Raw genomic sequence first — 26,270 nt, forward strand, 5'->3', positions numbered from 1 at the left:
GTTTGTTCATAGGTGGCAGCGCACTGCAGGTGATTTGCTTGTTGCCGGGTGTGAAAGGGAAATATTCTGTGCCCCAAACGTGGTGTCATCGCGCAAAATGTCATGGAATTCATGCTCTACCAGAGCACGGACGATTGAGATGTGTTAGTAAAACAATGTGAGCTTGAACTGAAAAGTTCAGACGACAACATTTAACTAACCTACGTGGCTACCTCACAAAGCTGATGTGTGTACCCTGTTGACTATCTTTGAAAGCGCGAGTCGCAACGTATTTTCGAAAGAACTAGAACTAATATTTATCGCGTCAGGTGGCGCCAGCTTTGTTCAGACTGTGCCGCCTACTGGCTCTCCTAAAGAGGAGGTTCCTGCGAGCTATTCTGCGAGAAAAAAGAATGTAAGTAGGTTAGAGGGGGGAGGAGGCTGTGGATGTTTCTTTGAATTAGAGTAGTGATAGGGAAGAACCATGTCACAATGGCAGGTTAGAAATTTTTGGAAGACACAGCCTAACTCTCACGTTCGCCGTGCTCTGACTGAATGCCGTGTTGTTTGGCAGATGTTGGATGCGTCCAACGCTTGACCTATGAAATCGTTGTTGTGCGCAGGTCGAGCAGAGGCGTGTGCGCAGTCTTGGCAGAAGAAAGAGTGATGGACGAGGAGCTGTCGAGCAGCTGAGCGCGGGCTGCAACACCGACCTGTATGTATGCTGATTCCTTGCATTTATACTCTGACGTGAGAGAAGGCTTGCTAATGTATAAAATGGACAGGTTTCCGCCTATGATTCGGCTAAAAATACGGAGCTCAGTCATATTCACGCATGAAATATATTTTGAAATCGCACTCAGACTCAAAACGTTTGCTCAATCGAACTCTTTCGGAATCAAAACCACCATAGTATTACACAGTTCGGCTGTCACTGGTCCTATTTATTAAAGAGGCGATCGCCCGGCTATTTCTGAGGGACGACGTATCAGCTGCCTGAACTGCACCACGAAAGCACAGACAATTTAAATTTGGTCCAATGGGGCGCGCCAGCGAACGCAGGCTGTGGTCCAACGAACGAGTCAGAGACAATAGTTGATAACAAACAAAAGTATATTTTCAAATACGGCATATCAAACAATACACAAATATGCACACTCGGCAATATTTCAATACAGTATGTCACCAATCGCAAGATACTGAGATCAACAAGCTACAAAACACACCAAGCTATACTCAAGACAACGGGCGGAAAGAACACGCGCTACACTGCAATCTCATGCACTAACCAAGACACTTAAAGACTAAAATGCTCTTCAAACTTATTCAGTCTAAGGTTCTTGAAACAAAGTTTGAATTATTTTTTTCGACAAACCACTAACTCAAGTCCAGTGCTGCTACCGTCCCACTGCTACCGAAATTTCTCTTCCAGGAAACGTGGCCTCGTCAAATGTCCGCACTCCGATAAGAAAACTTCTTCGCCGGTAACACGTCGGCCACTCACGCGCTGCGACTGCAGAACGTGTATTCGCCCACTAGCGGTAAACACACACTCTTCTGCTGCTTGTAATACAAGCCTTCACCCGCACGTGGAAAACTTCTTTATCTCATCTGCTTTGTCACTGACGACATAAGCCTTTACCCGATGGCAAAAAAGCTCCCATCTCCTGCTCTACGCACGCTGACGCAAAACTTCGTCTCGTGCTCACCACCATTCGCTGCTCGCTTAAACACGTTCGTCCTGAGTTCTGGAAGGTTTGAGCCGTTTCGTCGGCGCGCCTCACCGTCGAAGCTGTGGAAAGGGCGGGACCTCTCTCGTGAGGTGGTGCAACTCTGCATCACCTAGTAGATTTTTCCAGAGGTCGCTCTACGACAGATGCGAGGAGGTTGGTAGGCGTATCGCGGCGCCTTCGAGGTGAGAGACGGCGCGCCCGAGAAGTCTGTTGATGTTTGTTTTCTTCTTTTAGCCGATTTCGGGCGCATCCGAATAGCGCCAGGTATTTTGTCGCTGTCGCTAGTACTCGAAGGCGCGCGCTTTCATGGAGGCTCGTTTGTGGCATCGACTCAGTCAGACAAGGCTCTTACGGCTCTGTCCGAGTCTGAGTGAGCCTAGATGGGAGCACATGTAGTGAGTTCGCCGACATATGGCTCAGCTTCATTCTTATTCCTCCGAAGTTCAGCTACGCTGTGCAGAAAGATCAGGACAGTTTATTACTTTGAAGGCCCCCTTTTTTTGGACGAACGTTACAGAAGGGGTGGGGTTTTATTATGTTAACAATATGCAGTGAACGTAGTTTTTAATGTTGCAAATGATCCATATACAGTCTAGAAAAGCAGACGATGACCCAATGGGGACGATATTCCGGGGAAGGCCGTTCCAGTCCGTGGCTGCTCGAAAAAAAGAAGGATGCAGGGGAAATTTAGCAGATCCGATGAACCTTGGGAATTTATGTTTTGTGATAGAAATGGTGTGAGGGCAACTATGTCGTAATTTTATTGCTGAGTGAAAACTTACGTAGTGGCACTAAAACATTTACAAATGCACGCAAAGGCACACGTCTATATAAGTTTCGTGTAAGCAGTTGTCTACAGTTGCGTAGCGATGAAACCAGCAACATAGCAACACCAGAAGCGGTAAGCTTATATGAAGCGCTGGTTTTCGCTACAATGGTAGGCCTAGACACTGCTACATCAATCAACTTCAGCAGATGGCGTCTATTTGCAATGTACGTTAACCCAACGGGACAGGTGTATCATAGGAGTACATATGTAATGTTTATAAAATGGAATAGCCGGCAGTGCAACCACGATTGACGTTTCATAAACATTAGGGTCTATTTGAGAAATAGTTCCAAAACCTAGCGTGGCTCTGTGACAGAATAGTTATTGCCATGCGAAATGATGGGGGTTCAATTCCTGCTGGGACCACAACATTCATACTTTGCATTCTTTGAATCAACGCTGCTGATTTCAGTGCTTTCTTAACGCCTACGCTATCAAATTATCTATGTTCGTTCTCGCTGTTCCTCTTGAAGTGGTAAGCCTAAAAGATTAAGGAGGTGAAGCGTACGTGCCGAACATTTGCCGATTATTATTTCGAGAAGAAGCAGCTTCAAGCCACGCGAAGCCAAAAGAAACGTAAAGTATGAAGACTAGGCAAATCCGTGTATTACCCATCATTCTCATCCTCGCTGAAGTGCCGTGCGTTGCAGATCTTTTAGACACTAGTGCCAGAGTTCACTCTAATGTATATTTAGAATATTCTATGTTCACTATTCCTCTCTTCACCAACTTTGAGCGTGATGTTTGATATGGAAGCAGTGTCTTGTTGGCGCGAGGATCGTTCTTCTTGTGAATGCATTCGTCATCGGATAATACGTTGACGTGAAGAAAGCGAATACTACCGCCTTCCGGCAGCTCGTTTGTTTACAACTAGAGGGGATAAGTGCTCGCGTATGCAGAAGAAAGTGTTATAATGGCTAAAGAATTAAAACAGTCAGCGCTGCAGCAAAGAAAAAAATTAAAAAATCACCGGCATATCAAACAATATTTTAATCTTGAAATCTGGGGACTGATCATTCATGTTTTTCTCAATTTCTACTAATAATAAATTGCTAAGAGTTGGCGCAATACAGGAGTTGATGCAATGCCTTGTTTCTGTGTATGGGGCTGCCCCTCCCATAGGATAAACGTAGTTTGCAGACAAAAACTCGGAAGTTTCAAAAAATGCCCGTATTTCATTCCAGTAGCCTTCATGAAGGCGACATTTCCAGACAAGACTCTTATCGCTTGTGTGTGTTACGCCTCCATTAGTACGTGTTTTTTGTGCGCTATAAGACATGAATTAAACCAAGTCGACCTTTTCTCTTTTCTTGTGTTTATATTGCACGCAACCGCCGGGTTATAGTCGCAACAGACTACCTAGCCATCGTATCGTGGAACAAAGGCTATCCAAAAGAGCCCCGCAGCAGAGCTGGCGAGATTTTTCATAGTAAATATTGTGCTGTGCCACGGTGCCCCGACTATCGTGATAACAGACCGCGGAACAGCATTAACGGCAGCTCTTTTATTTATTTATTTATTTATTTATTTATTTATTTATTTATTTATTTATTTATTTATTCTTTTATTAACAAAACCTCCACAGGCTCCATCAGGAGTATTGTGTGAGGGGGGGTATAGACAGTGCATATTCACATTATTTGAAATATCAAAACATGATTATACTCGTTATATAACATAAAAATAACGTTATATAATTGTTAGCGAGTACAAGCATGACATGCAACTACTAAACAAAATGCAGATAGACTCATTTGTAAGCGTGCAACCCATAACAATAACAAATGATTCAATATGCAGCGAAGACTAATATACATGGTTTAGTGGAAGGTTGATGCCGCTGACGATGAAACAATGGCTGTTACTTCTTGACGAAACAATACGGGATTATGAATGTGGACAACATTATCGGGAAGACCATTCCATATTTCGAGAGCTGCTGGTAATGCTGATGAGTTGAATGCGTTTGTGTGCCCGAAAATGTGTTTGAAAGAACGGCTATTGTGCGAATGGCGAGAAGTGCGTGTTGGCTGGGTGAGAGGGAGGGTGGTTTCGTGCATACCGGATGCTATTTTGTGAAACAGGCAAATCAAGGCGATTTTTATGTGAGAATCTAAGGGAGGCACTGATAGTGATGATTTAATGTGAGTGATACTCACATTCAACCACGTCCTGATGCTAAGTGGAACTATTCACCGTAAGACCATTACCTACTACCCGCAAATGAATGGACGGACAAAGAGCCTCAACAAGACGCTTGAAGACATGCTGTCGAAGTACGTGGATGCCCAACATAATGATTGGGACGAAATTTAGCACTATATTACGTTCGCATACAATGCAGCTAAAGAAGAAACGACTCGCATGACTCCATTCAGCCTGGTTCACGGACAGGAGGCATGAACAACGCTGGATGCGATGTTGCCACAAATGGGATGGCACCGACATGGGCTCCTGGCTAAAAGCGCGGAAGCCGCTGAGCAGCTCGCGCGCTTATTGATTCGCCAGAAACAAGACTATGACTGAGGCTGCTACAATGCCCACCTTAGAACGGTTACCTGTGACAGAGTGTGAATTTGGACACCCATACGAAAACGTTGACTGTCCGAGAAAGTGCTAAGGCGATATTTTGGACCATCGCGAGTATTGCGGCAGCTCAGTGACGTCACCTACGAGGTCGTCCCCGACAGCCCCCACTGCACGTAGCGTCTCCAGCACTGGGCTGAACTTGTGCATGTAGTGCGTATATATGTGAGGGACTGACTGCACGTTGAAAAAAAAATATTGGCCCCATGTCTGCATGTTTCATTGAAAATGTCAAAGGACGATAGTCTTGCGTCTGGAGAGAATCAACAGAACGTTTATTTGATGTTCTGCGCGAGAAAATTGGTGAATTGTGTTCTGGAGGCACTGCATTGTAGAGTCTCGATCCGTGCAGCGAAGGCGAACGAGCGCATCGAGGCACGTTGTACGCGAGCGCTATCTGGCAGGTATCTTCGAAAACAAAGGAAGGCGTGCGCGCCTGTCTCGGAGGTGATAAGGTGTGCACCGCAAAGATGATTGATTAATATGTGTGGTTTAACGTTTCAAAACCATCATATGATTATGAGAGACGCCGTAGTGGAGGGCTCCTGAAATTTTGACCAAGTGGGTTTCTTTACCGTGTATGCAAATATGAGCTCGTAGGCCTACAGCATTTTCACCTCCATCGAAAATGCAGCCGCAGCAGCCGGGATTCGATCTCGCGATCTGCGGCTCAGCAGACGAGAACCTTAGCCACAGACCACCGCGGCGGGGCAGAACGCAAAGCGACGGGCGGGTGCCACACCGTGTCGTCTAAGCAAAGGCGTTGGAAACATTTGGCTTTTTGAGCATCGCGTTGCATTGTCAGCGCAGCGTGATAAACGCCAGGGTTCTTAGAATTACTTATGTATGTCTCCTGTAGTATAAATACACACATACAAAATCTTGACGTGTTGTTATGGTGCCTCAGATATACGTAATAATTGCATTTTAATTGACAATCGCACTAGTACGAACGCTGAAACTTGAGCAATATTGGTGGGCGCAGTGGATGGGGTTGGCCGTTTAGGTATCGTTTGGGGCCGTTTGGAGTATCGTTACGGCAGACAAACAGACAGACAGACCACAATTTTTCGTCGAAGTACCCCAAGAAAGACTATCGTCTTTATAATACGGCTGTTCTGCTCATATAGGCAGAGGCAAGGAATACGTGCGTGTATGTATAAAAAAATGACGATGCGAATCTTTCGCCGATTTTGACTAGTGGGACTGGTGAAGGTTTTGGAGAAAACGACGAAGGCGTCTGGCCGTACAACTGATCCTGACACACGCCCCTCTTCTCACATGCCGCTGTTTTGCCCCACTCTGTTAAATAACGCTCCAAGGGCCGATTGGTATGCTGGCATTGACATTTATACATCCACGCTTTTATCTTTTGCAGCCAGTGAGTTTGGTGCGGGCTGCACTGCTATTCTGTCCTAGCTACATAAATTTATTCAGACAACTGGAAGAATATGTTGCTAATGGTACCGCAAGATGAATTCAATTATTTGTCCTTCTTCTTCTTCTTTTCTCTCTTTTAAAATCTGGTTTGTCGAATTCTTTTGCCCTTTTAACTTTCTTTTTCTTTTTAATTTAAGGTATTATTCATCTAGTTTTTATCTGATTCCTCCCTCTCTTTACAAGCCACGTATATAAAAACCCTTATAAGGTACAGTGTGGCCGACCTTCTTGGGAGTATGAGCCAAGATCTTTTAGGCGACAAAACAAAACACGCTATTTCTCTGCCGCACAGTCCTGCGGTCTGTCTATCTGTCTGTCTATCTGTCTGTCTCTGTCTATCTATCTATCTATCTATCTATCTATCTATCTGCTTACGTTTGGGTGCTCTCGTGGTCACCCCCTTGGCATGAACCAAAATTAGCATGGGAGGGTAGGATGGTTTAAGAAATATGACGCGCTGGTAAAAGCATGAATAATGTCAATTCTATTGCGTACGCCGTCAAACACTTCCCGCAAGACAGTGGCACATACCCATAGGCTGGTATCTGCCTCTGGTAGGCGGGTATGTGCCACTGGTGATGAACACTTAGTATCTATCAAAGAACAATGAGAACACGCATAGGCAATTTTCGTGCATGAGCGGTAAGAAATGCCCGACATCGGCAGCGTGTACCCGACGAATGCAAAGAATAAATGTGAGGGTCATAGCTGGAATCGAACCCAAGCATTTTGCGTGGCAATGAAGCATTTTACTACAGAGCTATGCCAGGTATCGGAAGTACTTTTCAAGTAGACGGTAATCTTCGTGAAACGTCAATAGTGGTTGCAGTTCTACCTACCCAAGTTTATAAACATTACATATGTACTCCTTTGATACAGCCGTCACGTCGGGTTAGTGCCAATTGTGGTTAGTTGCCATGCGCTGAAGTTTACTTATGTAGCAGTGTCCAGCGTCAGCATCTTCGCGAGCATCAGGGCTTCATATCAGCTTCTGGTGTTGCTAATACGTATGTTCCTGTTGGCATCGTCGCGCATGTTCAGACAACTCGTTCTATAAACATCTGCAAGTCGTGAGCATATGCCTGTGCGTGCATATTTGGCGTCATTTTATGACGTGTCGCTCAATATAAAAAATGCGACACGGTCACCTTCCGTCCGCATGCCTCGCATAACGTCGATTCCCCGGTACGTGGGATTTGCCAAAATTTTCATTTATTTATTTATTGTTTTGTATAGTTTATTTTGTGTACGCCACTCCCCTCGGTAAAACTATGTGCGATTGAGGGTGAAATAAATGAAACAAAAAATTAATTTTTAAAATGGTCATTCCTTCACAGGCAGGAGTTTATTTAGTTCGCGTAAACAGAGAAGTAGGGCAAGAAAACGAAAAATATCGAACACATTTTGGTAATGCAATTACAGAACATATAAATGACATAAGGTAGCCACTGGTAGATTGCGAGTGACTGCAGGGCGACCAGACTGTCTTTGAAGTTAGTTTTACTGCGTACGTTTTCTTTAAGAACGTTGTTTGCTTTGTTTTCTAGATGTTAGGTGTGGCGTCCAGACAACATCTTGATTGTTGCTTCGAATAAGTCTCGTGTGGAGGGTCGTATATGGTGGGCGCAATCATCATACGTTATCCACAGACAGCCCGTGGGCCACGAATAGTAATTGCATGCAGCGACGCAGCAAGAAAGAAATGGAGTGAACAAAGACGTCGACTGGCAAATGCCGGCGCAGCTGCAGTCGTTTATCACGACACCGGCTAACTAGATTGGCTTTTTTGCGTTGTTAAGTCGAAGATGTCGTGGTTTCGGGTTACCATGGTTTCTCTTGATCGCCCGCACTGTCAGATATGTTTTTACTAGGGTGGTAATGCACACTAAGTGCGGTCACCACTCGTCTCTGCCACATATCAGCGGTCAACGCGTCTAGCAGCTCATCCCAGGTTAAACACGCACTGACAGTCCTTTAACGTGCACTGAGAAGTTCAAACAACTGACATCGCCTCCAGCATACGCACGGGCCTCTCGCTCTTCGCCTCCATCGAAGCACACGTGTGTCCAGTCAGCAGCTGAGCACCGCAACTACTGAGCCATAAGTAGTTTTAGTTATAGTGTTACCTCTTCAGTTTGTGAAAGGGTGGCAAGTGGTAGCGTCTCGGCTTACCGTATATTCTCGAATTCGGCCCGTACTCGCTAACTTGACCTAACGTTAAATAAAGCATGGCTTGGGTCGCGTAGTGCTGATTAAGGTATTCTTGGGTAAATACGGTCTAATGATCGCTAAATGCTGTGCACAGCTGTTATTCAGTGGCTGGATAACGTCGACTGATGTCTCATGTCGGGTAAAGTATTAAGCAGTAGTATAGTAACTCGCTTGTCTGGCAATTTTACACGCGTTTAGAATATGTCATATACGTCTGATACTTGGGTATTCGCTCGCTCAATCAATGTTGTAAAAGACGTGCTTTCAGGATGTGAGAACATGAAAAGAATAAAAAAAAATGTAAGCGTCACACTGTGAAGATTATACACAGACAGTGAACTTCGGAGTAGTTTACAAATGTACTTATTTCGTCCGGACAGAGTTTCAGTGAGGTGGATCTGTATTTTTGAGTGTTTGCCCCGCTGTTTGTTCATTGTATGACTCCCTCGACGGGTTACGACGCTCGAAGTATTTCTCGTCCATCGATCTAAAGAGTGGCTATTGGCAAATCGAAGGGGATGAACGAGACCGAGAAAAAACCGCGTTTGTGACTTCAGACGGACTTTGTTAATTCTGAGTTCTTCCCTTCGGCCTCTGTTCTGCCCCAGCCACTTTTCAGAGAATGATGGACACTGTTCTCGCTGGCTTGAAGAGGCAAATCTGCCTTGTCTACCTCGATGATGTGGTCATCTTTTCCGAGAGCTTCGAAGAACATCTGAAGCGTCTGAGAAAGGTTCTGGAAGCCATTCGCACAGCTGAACTCACGCTGAAGCCCCCAAAAATGCCATTTCGGCTATGAAGAGCTGAAATTTTTGGGACATGTCATTAGTGCGGATGGAGTGCGAATCCAGAAAAAACTGCTGCCGTCGCCGCCTTCCCTGTTCCATCATATAAAAGAGCAGTACGCCGTTTCCTCGGCTTGTGCGCGTATTATCGCTGATTTATCGCCAACTTCTCGGAGATAGCTGAACCTCTTACGCGACTCACCCGAGATGACGTGCCTTTTACTTGGAGCGCAGAACAAGATGCAGCGTTCACAGAGCTACGGCAGAGAATGCAAACAGCCCCTGTTCTTGCCGATTTTGATGAAGACGCTGCTACAGAAATTCATACAGATGCCAGCAACGTCGGACTTGGCGCTGTCCTTGTACAACGACACGGTGGCGTTGAACATGTAATAGCTTACGCCAGTCGTACTCTTTCTCGAGCCGAGACCAACTACTCTACATCGGAAAAAGAATGTCTCGCAGTCGTGTGGGCGACGACCAAATTTCGGCCTTACCTCTACGGTCGTTCCTTCAAAGTGGTGACTGACCACCACTCGCTCTGCTGGCTGGCAAATCTCAGAGATCCATCCGGCTGTCTCGCTCAGTGGAGTTTACGTTTGCAGGAGTTCGATATTACGATTGTGTACAGGTCAGGGCGCAAACACGAAGATGCCGACGCGCTTTCTCGAGGCCTGTATGGCACGCTGTCAGGGGCTCCGAGGATGAAGATGCCTTTCTCGGAGCAGTCAGCGATTCCGAATTTATGTCAAAACAGCGGGCAGACGACGAATTACACCCAGCTATTGATTCCCTGGAAGGCTGGAACTCTCAGGTCCCTCGACACATTGCTCGCGAACTGTCCTCTTTTTGTCTAAGAATAGGCATTCTTTACAAGAAAAACGCCCGTGGTAGCGACAAAGCCTTACTACTCGTTGTTCCTACCAAAATGCGGGACGAGATCCTCCTTGCGTGCCACGACGAGCCCACGTTAGGACATTTGGGCTATTCGCGAACTCTTGCCAGAGTACGCCAACAGTATTACTGGCCGCGACTATCAACTAGTGTACATCGATACGTGAAAGGCTGCCGTGAGTGCCAGCGCCGCAAGACTCCGCCTGTCAGACCCGCGGGCCTGCTCCAGCCGATCGCACCACCACGGACACCGTTTGACCTCGTGGGAATGGACCTTCTCGGACCCTTCCCTTTGTCGTCTTCTGGGAACAAATGGATTATAGTCGCGACAGATTACCTTACTCATTATGCTGAAACAAAGGCGTTACCCCGTAGCACGGTCTCTGAAGTGGCGCAGTTCTTCGTGCACCAAATCTTCCTACGGCATTGTGCCCCGTCATGCGTGATTACGGACAGAAGGCCGTCGTTTACAGCACGAGTGATGGAGGACATTTTCAAATTGAGCTGCACAAGTAATCGAAAAACGACGGCTTATCAGCCGCAATCCACTGGACTGACAGAGAGGCTTAGCAAGACCATAGCAGACATGCTGTCAATGTACGTGGACGCACAACACAAAACCTGGGACGAGATTCTTCCATACATCACGTTTGCCTACAATACGGCAACGCAAGAAACAACGCGATTTCCGCCTTTCCGACTTGTTTACGGACGCAACGTGCTAACCATGCTCGATGCTATGCTTTCATGTGACCAAAGCAATGTACTTGCTCCAGACGCTGAGCAATACACTCAATACGCCGAATATGCTCGTCAGCTAGCTAGCATAAACACCAGTCACCAACAAGATGCCGACGCACGGGGTTACAACCTCCGCCATCGAAACGTCACCTACCACCCTGGGGACCGAGTGTGGGTGTGGATCCCTGTCTGGCGACCAGGCTTATCCGAAAAACTCCCAAGCCATTATTTTGGACCGTACAAGGTTCTTAGACGAGTCACAGATGTTACCTACGAGGTATTTCCGGACGGCGCAGCGTCTTCTCGTCGACAGCTTCGGCCCGAAACCGTGCATGTCGTTCGGCTGAAGCCCTACTTCACACAGTAGGCCATGTGGTTTCATGTGTTACGACAGGCCGTGACATTGCGTTGCTGCTGTTTTTTGTGTTCTACTGGGTTTTTATGGCTTTTCTTTTTGCGCTTGAAGCAACTGTTTGCGAAACTTCCTTATTTGCGCGTTGAGTACTGGTGCTCTCCCTCTTTTGGTTCTCTAGATCTGCGTGTGTATGCCTTCACTTTTTTTTTCTTTCTTTACGAGCATTGAGTCGATACTTTCAAAGGGGGGGGGGGAACTAGTGCCACATGGTCTGCTTGGATGAGATCCATAAGTGAAAGAGGACAAAGGCGATCTATTTAAGCTGCTGCTTGGTTAACACCTAACATTATTTGCACGGCCAGCTTGTCTTCTGGAGTCAGCATGTGTAGCATGCAGTTCATCACCGTCGGGCTTGGCCTGATGCCTGCTTTATCGATTAAGTCTCCAAGAAACTCAATTAATTTTCTAGACGCCAATACTGCACTTCTCAGAATGGAAGGTTAGCCTGGTGCGTTGTGCAGCAAGCAATACCGACTTAAGGCGCTCGTTGTGCTCTTCTACAGACGAACCCCATACCAGAATATTGTTCACGTATATATCAACGCGCTGAAGGCCTTCAAAAATTTTATTCGGCGTTTTTTGAACACTTCCGAGGCGGATATGCCGAAGGGTAATCGTAAAAAGCAGTAACGACCAAATGGGGTAGAGAACGTGCAAATCTGCGATGTAGAGTCATCCAAGGGGACATGATGAAATTCGGAGTTAGTGGCCAAACGAGAAAACACAATTGCACGAGCTAGCTCGGCTTCTAATTCTTCTCATCCCGGCATCATATAGTGCTCCCTTTTTATGCACTCAGTGACTTTCCGAGGGTCAATACAGAGGCGAATCTTTCTGTTCTTTTTTCGAACGATCACAAGGCGACTCACCCAGTCAGTAGGCCCGGTGGCTCTCGTGATGATTCCGGCGTGCTCCATCCTGTCAACTTTGTGCCCCAGCGGTTCTGTCAGGGACAACGGTACACGTGGCACTGGTTAAATGACTGACACAGTATTTTCTTGAAGCACCATGTGATACACGTTTTTCATGCAGCCATGTCCAGTGAAAAGATGACGAAAGTCTTTCAATGGCTCTTCACAGCCGTCTTTTGATACGCTGTGAACGCGTGAGAGCAATCCAAGGTGTTCGCTTGCTTGTAGACCCAAGATTTTTTGGCGATGTTTGCGTACTACAAAAAAAAAAGAGAGAAATAGCTTGGTCACCGAGCGTCCATTTCGCACGGACGACTCCAACATGTTTGATTGTGTCTCCCCCGTATGAATGTAGCACCACACTACTCTGCTTCATTTCAGGGCTTGGGTGCATGCTATTGTATATTCCGACAAAAAGCAAGTTTGCCTGTGACCCTGTACCTATTTTAAGTTCGACCGAGACGTTGTTTTCATTAATTCGAACCGTCCAGTCACGTTGGCTCACCACTGCTTTTGTCGATACCTCTAGAACGCTGAAATCATTTTCGGGACCTTGTATTTCGCCAAACAGCGCCGAGGACTGCAGCAAATTGCAAAATGGTTCCTCTTTTGGTGTTTTCTGGAAGTTTGTCGCAACGCAGGACACTATCTAGGCTGACGTGTGGGGCCGCACTTAGAGCATGTGTACATCTTCAATTGCGCAGTTTTGGGGTTCGGGCCTGCGTTGCGAATGGCGTCTACTTGCTTTCGTCTTCGTTCCCAGGTTTCTTGGCGAAGCGTTGATGTTTCGGCGCCTTGCAGACGTGCTCAGCCTTCTGCAGAGTCAATTCGCAATCCATGAGCAGCTTTTCTCTGACCTTGTCGTCATTTATTCCGTACACAATATGGTCTCGGACCACGGAATCCAGAAGCGTGCCGCAATTGCATGCTCGTGCTTGCGTATTCAGATCCCGCAAGAAGTGCTCGGATGGCTCACCTTGGCTTTGAATTCTCTTCCGACATACGTTGCGTTCGTGTTCTTTGTTAGTTCGCAACGTGAAATATTCGTCGAATTTCTCGATTGCCGTCGCGTAGTCAGTCTTGTCTTCGTCTTCCTTGAAGTTCAACGTATGAAATATCTCAATGGCGTCTTCACCTGCTACACTGAGAAGAAGGCCTGATTTTGACGACAGTGATCGCTTCTTTTTACTGGGTTCCGATGCCGCGAGGAAAACCTGGAATCTCTGCTTGAATGCCTGCCAATTCTTGCTTGCTTCTCCAGTAGTGTTCAGCGTGCCAGACAGCCTCAACGAATGCATTACGTAATACTCGCAGCGCTGGCCGTCGAAGATTAAAGCCCTGGTTTGATACGCATTCCACTTCTGACACCATGCATCGTCTGGTACATGAAGCCGAACATGCTGCGCCGGGCACTGGTGGAAAACAGAGCAGGCTTTAGTGTACACGTGTGCGTATATAGGATTTAGAAGTGGTGTGTCTTCATGTCACTAGCAGATAAGTGCTCTGGGTTGTGGGGATCTGAAAGTGGTGTTCGCCTTCCACGCTCTTGGAGAGAACGGACACAGTAGACGGGGTCGGAACAAACCAAACAACACACTTTTAATTGACGATATTGTCAGCCGAATTATTATAGATCAATCGGGATCAACACGCTAAGACATCCTTACACAAGATAAACAAACTCAACGACAACATGATGAACAAGGTGGTGTCGCCAACGCCTGACTCACCACATTGGCTCCCGGCAGACGGCCCGCGGTGCCGTGCACCGGGCATCCACTGCAAGCGACAACCGTTCGCGCTAAACGCCAACAACCGAAGAGCCTCGCTCAATGCTCTCCTGCCGCCAGGCGTCACCGCCCACCTTACCAATTTAACCATGATGATGATAGCCGTGATCAACGCTCGCGAACACAACGCCACCTACCGCTGAATAGCTATGACCTTGAAATATGTCTTCTGTGTGAGATACGTGCGCCACGCGGCGCAAACAACTTTACAGATGTTGTCAGCACCCACAGAGGGTAAAGCGTTAAACTTATATGAAATGCTTTCGTGGCGCACGTGTAGATACGATACACTGTCAAAAAAGCGACTGAGGAAAACAACAAAATGCAAGCTTGCTGTCATTCTTATACTTTCAGAAAGGCAAATTTTCTATACCACAACACATTCCCAGATTGTACATTGATTCAGACAGCTAATATGTTCTGGCAGTCAGTATGAGATGGCGGGATTCAATCAGAGCTCTAGGAGCCACATTTTGACGGAGGAATAACAAAAACAACAATAATAATAAATGTTGCGCTAGTAATCGTATGCAATGATATCATTAATAGGCATGCCGCAGTAGTGAGTTCTGGCAAGTTTTACCATTGGGTGTCGTTTAGTGTGCAGAGACACCGCACACGGGCCTTAAGCGATTTGCCTTCATCGGAATACGAATTCCACAGCCCTAATTGCACCTACTACCCTCAGGTTAGTAGTCAAGCACTGCAACCGCTACACAATCGAAGCGAACAGGCATAACACCTTCGTGCCCCACGTGTCTTCGTTGGGAATCATACCATATTACCCCAGGGGGAGAAAATACTAGAAAGTCCTCTATGTCGCGCATAATTCATTATACCTTTTGCAAGTGAAAATTCAGCATATAATGTCCAAAAACTGTGTTCTTTGATAAAAAGTGAAGAGCAGAAAATAATGTGGCTCCAGACAAGAGGTTGTATAACTCACCACGAAATGAGTCGTACCACCTTTAGATAATTAAAACTTTCTTACAAAAGCTTTTATGAGCTCGCAAGAGTTGCGTGCGCTGTAGTTGTCCGCCGCCGCCGGTGTCCGTGATCACTATGCCACGAAGTAACAAAAAAACTTAGTCAAGGAAAAAATGTCAGGCCTGCGTGGAATGCGCAGCACAGTCACAGCCAAAGCTAGACGAGCAACCTGTCAGAGCCTTTTCTAAACACTCATTGGGTAACTGCTGCAAGCATACTTGCTTGATGCCCACTGAGGCATTGATAATAAAAATTTTAGGGTAGTAGCCTGGCATTCGCTATTTTATTTTTTCGTTCTTCTTCTGATAAGCGTCGTATCTGCCAACTATTGCCAGGAATTTTGTACTAATTGTTCATACAATGGCTGACGACGACGAGGAATTATGCCTGAAGTGGGTATGCACCACAGTTTATAGCTGAACAAAACCAAGATTTTGTAATGAATTGGAGCATTGAAAGGCCCACTCGTTACGCTATTCGCATTGTGTGACGCCTGGTTGTTTCTTTGCTGTTTTAAAATGCTTTATAAGTCGTATTAACGCGATTGCTTTCCCGACATCAAGCCTGCCTAAGGCAAGTTTGCCAACAAGTTTCAAGCACAAGCGTGGCTCAGTTGAAAAATACTGGGCTAGCACCCAGCAGAACCAGGTTCGAGCCCCACTGTGTCATTGATACTAGGTTTTTGTTGTAATTTTGGGTGATGTGGTTACGGACACCGGGGGCGGTGGCAGCGGCAGACAACTATGGCGCTGCACGAAAATCGAGTTGGGATCTTATAACAGCTTTCACTGCAAAACGACCAAGGACACAGTATGATTCAAACCTGGGTCCCGTGCATGGCAGCCCAGTGTTCTACCACTGAGCCAAGCCTCTGCTTGAAACTTCGTTCTCAACTTGCCCTAGGCAGGCTTGATGTCGGCAAAAGAATCTCGGTATTTATAAGCTATAAAGCGTTTTAGAACAACCAAAGAGCAACCAAGCATCACAAGATGCGAATTGCGTAACGAGTGGTCATCGAATGCACTAACTCATTACTGTTCCAGGCATAATTATTCACCGTCGTCAGCAACTGCATCGACTAACTGCAACAAAATTTCTTGGAAAGTGTGTAGGGGGCACCACGGTTCACCGAAGAATGACGAAGGATGGCATGGCGAATGCCTGCGTGCTGCGCAAACGGGGCAAAGTACGCATGGGAGATAAGCGCGCGTTGGCGCATCACGACGAGCTAGGTGCCGAGCACATGTGGCATTTTGAAGACGATAGTCTTTCTTTGGATCCTTCAACGCGAAAATTTCGGTCTGTCCGTCTGTCTTTTTGTTTGTTTGTCGAGCGAAACGGCGCAAGTACGCCAATATCTGCAGCGCCCATCAATATTGCTCTGGTTTCTGCGTTCGTAAATATGCTATAGTTGTGCATTAGAATATGAGCTTGGCTACCTTCCACGCTAGTAAGCTATCTAGGGAAACCAGACTAGCTGTCCTATTCGAGGAATTAGAGGGTGTTCAATGGGATATAATAGGGATCAGCGAAGTTAATAGGACACGCGAGGCTTATACAGTGCTGACTAATAGGCACGTCATATGCTACCACGGAATCATTCATAAAAAAGAATTAGGGTGGGATTTCCTATACACAAAAATATTACTGGCAATATCGAGGAGTACTATAACATCAGTGAGAGGGTGGCAAGTATCGTCATCAAGTTTTTGAAAAATTCGAGATAAAAGATGTGGTGCAGGCCTACGCGCCAACATCGAGCCAGGATGATCATTTGGTTGAACGCTTCTGCGAAGACGTAGAGTCAGCGATTAATAAGGACACACTGTACTGTACTGATGGTCGACTTTAATTCCAAACTAGGCAAGAAATAGGCCGGAGACTACGCAGTTCGAGAATATGGCATAGGCTCTAGAAATACCAGAGGACAGTTAGGAGAGCTCGCACATCTTAATGATTTACGGATCTTGAATACCTTGTCTAGAAAATGGGCTAACCGCAAATAGACGTGGATAAGTCCTAATGGCTTTACTACAATTTAAACAGGCTTCATTCCGTGTGCACGCCTAGGCATTGTACAGGATGTAGAAGTAGTTGGCAAGATCCGATGCAGTGACCATAAAATGGTAATAGCTCGTATTCACGTAGATTAAAACAAAGCGAAGACAAAAACTGATACGCAAGAAGCCAAATTATGAACTAGTGGTGAGAGCGAAAGTACAGGAGTCCCGGGTTTTCCGAGTTCACTTCAGAATAGATTCGAGGCACTAAACGAGGTAACTGTCGTTAACGTTGACACAATGAACTTACTAATATCATCAAAGAGTGTGCAATGGAAGTCGTGGTACAGTCACTATAGAGGGAACACTGGCAAACTATCTCAGGAGAAGGAAAATTTTATTAAGGGACGAGAAACCATGAAAACCTCGAATGCAACCGACCAAATATAGCTAGTGGAGCTTTTGAAGCTAATCGATAGGCGTAAGGTAGCCGACGTCAGAAGGTATAACATGAAGAGAATTGAGCAGGCTGTAAAAAGCGGCAGAAGCCTAAAATTAACGAAAGTACGGTTCTGCACGGGAGAAACTTGAATGCATGCATTAAAAAACAAGGAAGACAATATCATAACCACAATGGATAGAATAGTCGAGGTGGCGGAGCAGTTCTACAGAGAGCTGTACAGAAACCAAAACAACCAGGATGATATCGTGAAAAAAATTAATAGCCTAGGTAAATTCGACATCCTACCAGTAATGAACGAGGGAGTAAGGAAAGCCCTATAAGGAACGCAAAGAGGTGAAGCCACTGGTGAGAATAAGGTAATAACAGACCTCCTGAAAGATGGCGGAGAAATTGTGCTAGGAAAACTGGCCACCTTATATACGAAATGTCTCCTGATGAGGAGGGTACCGGAATCTCGGAAGAACGCCAACGTCATCCTAATTCATCTTAAAGTGAGAGAATCCCAATAAAGAAGGGCGTAAAGCAGGGAGACACGATCTCTCCAATGCTATTCAACTCGTGTTTATAGGAGGTTTTCAGGACCCTAGATTGGGAAGAGTTTATACTGATAAGAGTAATAGAGATAAGAGTTGGTATAACAGTTAATAACGAGTATCTTAGTAACCTGACATTCGCTGATCACATTGCCTTGATGAGTAACTCAGGGGGCGAATCACAGCTCATGATTACAGAAATTGACACGGAAAGCAGAAAAGTAGGTCGGAAAATTAATATGCCTAAAATAAGGTAATGTGCAACAGTCTAAGCAGAAGAAAGCCCTTTGCGATAAGTGGAGAGACGCTGGAAGTTGTAAAGCAATATACTTAGGACAGGTATCAACTGCGGAGCGGAACCATGAGAGTGAAATAACTAGAAGAATAAGGGTGGGGCGGATCACATTCGGCAAGCATTCTAAAATCTTGTATGATAATCTGCACTGACCCTCAAGAGGAAGGTATATAGCAGCTGCATCTTGTCAGTACTTACCTAGGGAGCGGAAACCTGGAGGCTTACAAAGAGAGTTCAGAAGGCTAGGTGGGTCGATGCGATTAGAAAGATTGCAGGTATAACGTGGCAACGGATAGCACAAAACTTGGTTGATTGGCGGACCATGGGCGGACCATGACTACGCTCATTGCCCTGCAGTATGCGTAGTCAGGCTGATTCCATTTCATTTCCTTTTTATTCCTTAAAGATCCCTTTGAAGGGTTATTACATGAGGGGTGGGCACATACATGAAAAACAAAAGCCATATTTTAGTAAATTGTAAAGTGATGTGCCAAAATGGTCAAAATTGTAGAAGGACAGGTAGTGGCTGTGATGTCATTGGAAAGGCCGTTCCAGTCAGTTACTGCACAAAAAAAAGAAGACGAAAAATTGACGGTGCAGGCACGTGGGTGAGCAACTTGTTGCGGGTGACCGGTGCGATTGGAGATGCGTGTCGGGGGAAAATGTACGGTGGCTTACCGAGGAAGCTGTAAAAAAACATGCGAAAAATACAAATGCTAGCAGTGCGGCGACGACATGTGAGTAATGATAAACTGGATCCTGTTTTCAGTGCCGATATGCTGATGTCATATGTGTACTCAGAGTGAATAAACAGCAAAACCTTGTAGCTCGATTTTGAAGTGACTCGAGTTGATTGAAGAGATATTGTTGATGAGGGTTCTAAATTGAGGATGCATATTCTAATTTTGACCTGATGAAAGACTGATAGGTGAGTAGTTTTACATATTGAGCGGCATGGCGCCGATGGCGTTTTAAAAACACGAGTGTTCTATTGGCAGATGAAATGATGTTCGTTATGTGAGTCACCCAGATTTAATCAGTGCAAAGGTTACTCCAAGATATTTGTAGGAAGGGACTAGTTCAAGGATAGCGCAAGCAATTCGGTAAAACAAAACAAGTGGATTTTTACGGTGGTTGAAAGAGACAGTCTTGCATTTATTAGGGTTTAGTCCGCCCCGCCGTGGTGGTCTAGTGGCTAAGGTACTCGGCTGCTGACCCGCATGTCGCGGAATCGAATCCCGGCTGCAGGGGCTGCATTTCCTATGGAGGTGGAAATATTGTAGGCCCGTGTGCTCAGATTTAGCTGCACGTTAAAGAACCCCAGGTGGTCTAAATTTCCGAAGCCCTCCACTACGGCGTGTTTGAAAGGTCAATTATGTTTGACAGGTCAATTATGTTCGTCATACACTCATGTTATATCATACCAACTTTGATGTCAATACCATTATCGAAACGGCCAGGAGATCTAAATGTCGTAGGCGGCTAGATAGATAGATAGATAGATAGATAGATAGATAGATAGATAGATAGACAGATAGATAGATAGATAGATAGATAGATAGATAGATAGATAGATAGATAGATAGATAGATAGATAGATAGATAGATAGATAGATAGATAGATAGATAGATAGATAGATAGATAGATAGATAGATAGATAGATAGATAGATAGATAGATAGATAGATAGATAGATAGATAGATAGATAGATAGATAGATGCGCTCAAAGTCGCCGAAGTTCAAAGCGGCATGAGGAACAGAGATTGACACTTCAGTTTCATGAGTAAACACTGATGCAAAGGTGGTGTTGAAGACATGGGCGCATCCAGCGTCCATAAGGTAACAGAGCGCGTGTCATGAGGGTTTATAACTTGCCTGAATTTTTTCGGGTGGTTCTTAAGCACGTTGGCTAAGTCAGGGTGAAAAAATGAGCGTTTAGCATGACGGATAGCTTCAAAGTAAGCAGTTTCAACGTCTTTGTAGGAACTCCATGCATCAGGGGTGTTACGGGATTTGGCTGTGCGCAAACATCGTTTCTTTTTATTTTCTAAACGATTCAGCGCTTTAGCTAACCAGGCTTTGGCGGAATTTGTTGAGATTGTAATTGTTGGAATGTATCTGTCTACTAAACTTCTTAGTTCATTTTTAAGAATGTGACAGTTTTCGTCTACAGTATGAGATGGAAAGGTGCTTTCGATTTTGGGATAAAGCTACCCTAAGTCATGGTTAATTGCTTCATAATTTCTTTTATAATATAAACGAATAATTTTTTTAAACAGTTGGGGTCAAGAGAGGTTTTACCACAAAGTGTATATGAATAACGTTGTGGTCATTGATTTTGGGAAGATATGTAATAGATGGGACGCCTTCGGGGCAATTTGTTAGGACAAGGTCTAGAATATTGTGGCAGTTACCTGTGACACGAGTCGGTTGTGCGACCACTTGGGATAACTTTAAGTCTAGGCATGCGTCAAGAAACTCGTTCGATTCCTTTGCGGTAGCCACTGGAGCGTGCGCGATTGACCAAACAATATTAGGAAAAGAAAGTCTCCAAACAGAATCACATGCATATTAGGGTGTTTGGTTGGTATCTCATTAAGTAGGTTGTTCAACTTTAAAGAGAAGTGTGCCAGATTGGGCTAGTTGGTATGACAAGATGATAGTTATAGCGCGAGAACGGAACGACGACACAGAGACAAGGACACGAAGCGCTTGTATTCTTCGTGTCATTTTCGTCTCTGTGTCGTCGTTTTGTTTTCGTACTATAATTATCGTCTTGAAAGAGAAGTCGGGAGCACTTTGAGGGGGCATGTAATAAACGCCTAGTAAAGTCGAATAAGGTGGGACATGACAGTTAAGCCATATGATTTCTAGATCAGATACAAAGTTTACAGATTTACAGGATATGTTTTTTACCCACGGCAACAAGTACCCCTCCGCCCCTCGTGCCCTGTGATCGTTTCGAAAACGTTGAAAGTTTGACAGGACAGCGAGGACTCCACAGTCTGTTACGTCTCCTGTATGCCAGTTAATTATTAAAGATTGCTGCGAGACGACCAAACCAGATTAGAAATGATATTGTCACAAAGGCACAGGGACGCAGGCACAAAAGCAGGGTGTTTACTTTCGTGACCAAAGGCCAGAAGCACGAACACCAGAGCACGCGCCCACACAAGCACTTCGTTATCCTCCTCAAAGACTGGCCACTATAGTTGCCAGCCTACCTTGCGTCAATTCCCCCCTTTCAAGAGCGATCGTCCCGGTCGATTACTAAAATGCTAGAGATGGCCATGAAAAAAGATGGTCACGTCAACGAAAAAAAAAAGATAAGCCCGCGCTGTTGTGGATAATTAAAAAAGTTGGAAGTGTTCATAACTCGCGGGCGTGGTACGGTTTCATCCGTACTACATGGACTACGTCTGGGCGTGGACGTCTTCGGTTTAAACTGGTATCCGAGCTTTAAAGAACTACCTCGTAATTCACGTCACTGAGGCAGCGCACAGCTTCGTAAGGGCCAAAGTAGCGCCGCAATAGCTTTTCCGAAAGCCCACGATGTCGAACTGGTGTCCACACCCATACATAGTCACCTGGTTGATCGTGGACGTTCCTTCGGACTTGGTTGTAACGGCGAGCGTCGATATCTTGCTGCGTGCGAATGCGGTTCCGTGCAAGCTGGCGGGCTTCCTCTGCTTTCTCAACGAAGTCGTCAACGCTGTCATTTCCAATGGTGCCCTGGTCTACGGGGAGCATAGCGTCTAACGGTGTTGTGACGCGACGGCCATATATAAACAAGCTCGAATGGTGTTAGGTCTGTGGTCTCTTGCACAGCGGTATTATAAGCAAACGTGACGTACGGCACAATTTCGTCCCACGTTTTGTGCTCTACATCTACATAGATAGCATGTCGGTCATTGTTTTGTTTAACCGCTCTGTCAATCCGTTCGTTTGGGGATAATAAGTTGTTGTTTCCTGGTGGTTAGTGTGCGTCAGCTTGGTGACTTGTCGCAATAACTCTGCCGTAAATGCTGCTCCGCGATTGGTTATTAGAACAGCAGGTGCACCATGATGCAAAACAATGTTGTGGACGAAGAATCTGGCGACTTAAACTGCAGTTCCACAAGGCACAGCTTTGGTTTCTGCAGAGCGAGTCAGATAGTCGGTTGCGACGATTATCCACTAATTTTCTGAGGATGACGTAGGGAATAGACCGAGAAGATCCATTCCCACTTGCTGAAACGGCGCTCGAGGTGAATCCAAAGGTTGGAGGAAGCCGGCGGGCTTTGCGGGTGGAACTTTACGCCTCTGACAGTCACGGCAGGTGTGGACGTAGCGCTGAACGAACGAATACAGCTGTGGCCAGTAGTACTTTTGTCGGATGTGCGCTAATGCCCTAACAAAGCCTAAGTGACCTGCAGAAAGATCATCGTGGCACGCCTGCAAAACGTCCTCACGCAGTGCCGTTGGAACGGCGAGGAGAAAAGTTTCCTGGCTGCTCTCAAGATTTCTCTTGTAGAGAACATTGTTCCGCAGGCAATACGATGTTAATCCACGTGAGAGCCGGCGTAAGACGATAACTTCTTCTCCTTGAAGATGCTGGATGACAGGTAGTAGCTCAGTGTCCTCACGTTGAAGCTCAATCATCCGGACCACATCGACGATGCCAAGAAACGATAAATCTTGTTCAGTGTCAGATGACGTCTGGAAAATAGGAGCACGAGACAGGCAGTCAGCATCTGTATGCTTACGTCCTGATCGGTAGACGCCTGCTGTTATGTCGTATTCTTGAAGGCGGAGGCTCCAGCGGGCGAGGCTGCCTGATGGATCCCGTAGATTGGCAAGCTCTTCTTAGGACGGAATGGCAACAACAATCGTTCGTAGAGCTACGCAATCTACTGCAGACAGCTCCAGTGCTAGCACATGTTGACGATACTGCCGACACTGAGATTCACACGGACGCCAGCAAGGTAGGAATCGGAGCCATTCTTGTTCAATGGCAGGATGGCGCAGAGTGTGTGATCGCTTACGCGAGCCGCAGTCTCACAAAAGCAGGGCGTTTACTTTCGTGACCTAAGGTTGGTTGGTTGGTTGGTTGGTTCCTCAACACCTTGGCGCAACCCACCTAGGGGGATAGGCCATGAATGGGACGGTGCCTTGCTTTTTAAATTAATTCACTTCTTGAAAGAGAGGGTTGGATTAATTAGGTAATATAGGTAATAATAAAAAGGTGTTAAATTTCTAAAAAGAACTTGAAAAGAAAACATAAAGATACAAAAAAGAAAAAAAATTATACATAAATCAACTGAAGTTACCTATTTTTAGCATTCCATTCCTTTAGATTCTCGTAAGAAATTTGTAGCAGCGGTAAAAACGCTCCTGTGGCTGAATCCAAATGCGACTGCGCCAAATGAAAGAATCACCGGAAGTGTCAAGTTTAAGCCCAACTTTCCTAGGGGTTCTTCTAGTAGATTTTCCCTTTGAGTTTTCAATTTTCGGCATGACAAAAAGAAGTGCTCCAAAGATTCCCTCTCATTACAATAAAGGCACAAAAGCGAGTGTGCCAGACCTAACCTGTGAAGGTAAAAGTTCAATGAGGGGACTCGACAACGCAGCAATTACTATTTCTTCCTTCCTTGATGAACACCACTTGTTCTTCCAAGGGAACTTTAGCTGTGTGAAGTCTGATACAAAGGCCAAAAGCACGAACACCAGAGTACGTGCCCACGCAAGCACTTCGTTATCCTCCTCAAAGGCTGGCCACTATAGTTGCCAGCCTACCTTGTGTCGATATCACGTTTCGGAAGAAAGCTGCGTATGTTAGTAAAGATAGCTGAAAGCGACAAGTTTGATTGTGGAGAACGCAGTGGGCGGGAGGGCACATGTTGATGACTGGGCACATAGGCGCATCGGCGGGGGTGGGGGGGACAGGGAAGCCCCCACTTAGAAAAGTTGGGGGCTGAGCCCCCCCCCCCCCCCACACACACTTTCGACGGTGGTCACTGCCGGCTACACACTGGGGAAAACAACAACTAAGGCCAAGTTTTCCCTGACCACGGTAATCACTCAATTAAATGTTATGAGAAAAAGAAAATATTATGAAGCAAAGGTACAATGTAGTGATAATTTTTCAACATTTCAGCAGTGACGATTTTTCTCGAAGGCTTTTTGCGACGCTTTCCGCCCTGTGCAGTAGCACTGCAGAGCAAGCTCGCGCTGAACAGGGGCCCTATGTGTCACATCACTCGTTCATGTTGTTATTCTACTGCAACTGGCCGATGCGTGATAATATATGGTAGTGCGGACAAAGTACACGGACAAGAAAAGGCACATTCAAGACAACACAGCGTTGTGTTGTCTTAAATGCGCCTTCTCTTGTCCGTGTACTTTGTTTGCGCTACCATATATCATCATGCTACCGTACCAACAAGCCCAAATCGCCACTCTCATTGGCCGATGCAGTTATAGATGGGAACAAACTATCATTTTATGGACCAGTCAAAGCATTTTATGCTTCAGGAAAAGCATTTTCTTTCATAAAAAGGATTACCATCAGTGCTGCTCTGTCGAAGCTGCTGTGAGCACGTGATTGCGACTAATGTTTCTAAATATTTTAGTTTTGTCGTACTGGAAGCGTCAAGAACGCTTTCCACTTTATTCTCCGATAAATCTGATCAACCTTGCTTATGGTAACTTGGAGCGATGGAGGCAGCTCGGATAAAACAGTGGACTTCAGCTCAGGAGGAATCAGTAATAAGTAGATAGAAGTGGTCAAAATACCCTTGGTTCCTCTACGAGTGCATTGTATTTAAAAACTAAACTGAATTCTTTGTGAGCTGATTTTAGTCAATAAAGTTTCATTCAAGCGTACAATATTCACTGTTGAGGAGGCCGCCATCAATATAATCGCATTCATGCGGAAAGTTGTCGGGTAATGCATAAAAAGCGTCGCGTGTAGTAATATTTTATGCATCATACACGACAAACATATGCGTGTTGTCCCAGTGCAGGCTATATATATATATATATATATATATATATATATATATGCCGGCTGAAAAGTGCGATTGGTTAGCCCCTCCCACTCGCGAAAGAGTTGGTACGCCATTGACTGGGCAATTGGGCAATTGCTATGATGTTTCTTCAATAGATTCTGTTGAATGGTGTGGGGAGCAGGTGCGCCCAGCCTCCCTTTCCCTTTTAGGGCAGCGCACGCGCCTGGTTGCGGGGACCCCTTCCCCCACGGCCGGCGCGTGCGATTCCCCCCCCCTTTCCCGGCGCCAGGAACAGGTTCCCCTCTCCCTCAGCGAGGAAAGGTGCCATTCTCGTCAGGGAAAGGGAAATCGGGTCGGGGAACAAAACGAGCGGGCAAACGGGCGCTCGCTCTCTGACACCAGCGACCATCCCAGGAGGACGAACCCGCAACCCCTCCTGCGAGCCGAGGACGTCCACGACCGAGGTGTAAGCGTCAACACCTTTGTTATCTGTAGTATCTCCCCGCGACAGTGACGCGCGATTGCTAACGCTTAGCAATAAAGTGTTTGTTGTTGATCTGGCCAGTTGCCTTATTCGCCCGAACCCGTAGTAGTAGCTGCAATGAGGCAAGCTACGGTTGGGGGACGTTAACCGTGCACGGAACGACTGTGTGCGGCTGAAACATTAGCTATAGGCTTCTGCGTCAGC

General features: G+C 45.9%; 1 protein-coding gene across 9 annotated transcripts in view; it reads left to right on the forward strand.

Annotated features, from left to right (window-relative positions):
- Positions 1-26,270, forward strand: part of LOC119177760 (glycoprotein-N-acetylgalactosamine 3-beta-galactosyltransferase 1) — a 442,569-nt gene that overhangs the window by 272,280 nt on the left and 144,019 nt on the right. For all 9 annotated transcript variants that reach the window (XM_075865846.1, XM_075865795.1, XM_037428946.2 and 6 more), the window contains one exon: positions 603-694. The gene's annotated coding sequence lies outside the window, so the exon portion shown is untranslated. The remainder of the gene's footprint in view (positions 1-602; positions 695-26,270) is intronic.

This window comes from Rhipicephalus microplus, chromosome 1 (genome assembly GCF_043290135.1).
Source record: "Rhipicephalus microplus isolate Deutch F79 chromosome 1, USDA_Rmic, whole genome shotgun sequence".
Taxonomy (NCBI): domain Eukaryota; kingdom Metazoa; phylum Arthropoda; class Arachnida; order Ixodida; family Ixodidae; genus Rhipicephalus; species Rhipicephalus microplus.